Source organism: Nestor notabilis, unplaced genomic scaffold (genome assembly GCF_000696875.1).
Source record: "Nestor notabilis isolate BGI_N333 unplaced genomic scaffold, ASM69687v1 scaffold6192, whole genome shotgun sequence".
NCBI lineage: Eukaryota > Metazoa > Chordata > Aves > Psittaciformes > Psittacidae > Nestor > Nestor notabilis.
In genome coordinates, this window is record NW_009917808.1 from 152361 (window position 1) to 155453 (window position 3093).

Below are 3093 nucleotides of genomic sequence, written 5' to 3' on the forward strand. Positions count from 1 at the left end.
GTAACCATCTGCTGGAAAGGTATTTCTGAGTAACCTTGTGTCCTTTCACTTTAAACCCCAATATTTACCAGTGTTTGACACACCAGCAGTTGTGGCCCTGATTTACTCAGGCAATATAAGCATACACAGTATTTTAAGGACTTCTTGCTTGCTTCCTAATGCAAAGTAGAGATAAGCAGTAATAATAATGTTCTGTAACATAAACCCAGCATTTCCTCACACTTTAGATAATGTTCTAAAGGGGGTTAGTGATTTTCGTGTTTACAGTTTTGCTTTCAGCCATTAGCTACCTACTAAAAAAATGATGAGGCAATGGCTCAATTCCCAAGTCTAACTCACTGTATTCCTGTCAGTCATTTCTTTAAACACTTTAAAAAAAGAGAATCCAAGGACACAAAAATCCACTACTGCAACAATGTCTGGCACACGAGCTAGCAAGCTCTCAGCCTTTTATCAAAACCAGTTTACAATCTGTAACATTAGATGCAGGATTATTAGAAAATAAAGAAAAGCTTCCGATTCAATTAGAGAGATAAACCATCACCAGTGCAGCCCTCATTAAAATAAAAATCAAGCTATTCACAAGAGATTGTTAAGCATTGAACAAGGATCGTTATTACTCTCTGCAATTATCTGCAGTGAAGAGCTTGTGGTTGGGGTTAGAGGAGAGAGAGCAGAGCAGGTCACTGCTGAGGGCTCCTACAGCGTTCAGGTGTCACTGGGGTATGGCCAGAGCTGGGAAGTACCAAAGTCATGTTTTAACCTGCAGTCCTCAGCAAAGAAAAGCCTTTACTTGAAAATACAGAGATCAATCCAAACAAGCTACCTCTGCCTCTGGAGCACAAGCCTCAGAGATCACGGCTTTGACTTACAGAAGCACTGTGCACCACCTTGAAACAGATCTTCAAAGCATGGCCCAGATAGCAGGATCAAAGAAACTTGTGCAACGAGCTTCGTCCCAGTGCCCACACTTCAGCAGAGGGTACAGTCCCTTTGGGAGCTCTTAATGTGCACCAGACTTGACCAGTATATCTTTTCTCCTACAAGCAAGGAGCAGGCATGTGCTGTGGCAGGGTGACCCACCTTCTCCAACGCAGTAGTCCTGACACTGGCTCCATGTCCTGCTGCTCTCTGATTGCTCCTGTTACTGCAGTACTATCAGATGTTTCCCAGGCTCCCCACCCTGTTGGGCTGTGGTATCATTCAGTCACCAAAACAACATAACCGCACACTTTATCCATGCGATCAATGGGAAGTTTGTGCCTCACACATGCCCCTCCAGGTCCTGGGCAGACCAGGTTACCACAAGGACTCCTGTAGTCTCCAACACAAATATGGCCATGCAGCAGTAACAGAGCTGGCTGCTAAGTCAGGTTTTCTGAGGGAAACATCAGGGCTGCAGCCCTGTTTTGGCAGTCTTGCAGCACACAAACAGGATGCTCTCCTCTGCCTGGAATAAGCATCTCACTTCTGCCTCTTCCCAACAGAAGAGCTGATCCTCTTGCTTCAGAGAGGGACCAGCCATGCGAAGGGGAGGTGATGCTCAGCCAGTGTCCACACCTGGCAGACAGGGCAGGGGTTGGACCTGCAAAGTTTGGGCTAAGAAACCAGCACCACAACAGATTATGCTTCCCACATCTAAAAATACGACAAGAGGCACATACAGTTTCTAAGAGGACAGCAGTGGTGCACCTCAAGTAGCACCAGCACAGAGAAGTGAGTCACCATTCCTGAAGGTATTTAAAAAACGTGCAGATGCGGCACTTAGTGACATGGTTTAGTGGTGGACTTGGCAGTGCTGGATTAAAGGTTGGTGATGGACTTGATGATCTTAAAGGTCTTTTCCAATCTAAACAATTCTATGAATACCCCAGCCCCACCTGAGATGGGTTTGAAATGGCAGTGAAACAACCATTTAATTACAGATGACACTGCTCCTAGGTATGGACCACTTTTAAAGGCTGTTTTAGAAGGGAGACAGAAGGTCTGTGTGTGTTGAAAGTTGATCCATTTGTTTTGCTGCACGAGATAAATACAGCAGTGGTATCTGGAGGAAAAGAATCACAGAGATCTTATTTCCGCCCTGGGTTTTAGGGTGGGACACCATAAACAGTTATGTATGCTTTTTATCAAAGTCTCCTTTTGTTTATAGAGCGAGTGCTACTCCAACACTTCAGCTTAAGGAAGCTCTGAAGTCAGTCTTAGCCCGAACTCATACCTCAATACTTACTAATTTGGTTTGGACAGCAGTGTTTCCCCCTCCACCCCCGTCACCATCCCGTCTGGCACCGGCACCAAGTGAATCACACCAAGGACAATCCGATTGCTCCAGCAAGTTAAAAACAGTTAAGAGGAAGATTTTTTTCCTACACAGCAGGAGAAAAAATGGAACACAGAGGTGCTCACCTCCCAGAAACTCTTTACTTGGGGTATTTCTGGGTGTTTTTTCCCCACTTTGAGGTAACACACAGACACATCAGAAGAATCAAACAGAGCAAGAGGAAACCCGATCAGCAGAGCCATACAACTGCCAGTGCCAGCACCAGCTAGCTTATTTCCCTTTTCTGCTCTCCACAAAAACCTGATGCTTTCAAAAGGCTGTTAACGGCGCATAGTTTCCATTGATTGTTAGAAATATGCACCAGTTAAAATTAGGTCACCCTCTACCATTATTTTAGCATCTGAGAAAAGAAACAGTTCAGAACAGAGCTCTCATGGCAGGGAGCATACCATGGAAAAACAAGAAGTACCAGAGGGGAAGGTTCACTGGAATATAACCTTGATAAGAATAATTTTAGGTGGTTTGGTTTCCTGGGGCTTGGTGTGGGATTTTTTGTGTGTTTGGGGTTGGATGGTTGGGGTTTTTTCCTCCTTTGTTTTTGGTTGATTTTGTTTCTTGCTTTTTAAACTTATTCCAGTTCAAACATTCACATATTTAAAACTCCAGAAGTTCCAGTTCATCTTCAGTGCACTTCAATCCCTCTATCCTCATACTGATGGGATTGGCCTACAGCAGCAGGATGACTGGGAAACCAGAATTCAGGACAAATATTTACTGACAAATAGCTTTTTAAGCACCCTTCTTCTCTTCAG

The 3093-nt window shown here is 44.4% G+C and overlaps 1 protein-coding gene across 1 annotated transcript in view; it reads right to left on the reverse strand.

Moving 5' to 3' along the window:
* TNIK (TRAF2 and NCK interacting kinase) overlaps positions 1–3093 on the reverse strand; it is a 138280-nt gene that overhangs the window by 129031 nt on the left and 6156 nt on the right. The gene's annotated exons all lie outside the window — the stretch shown is intronic.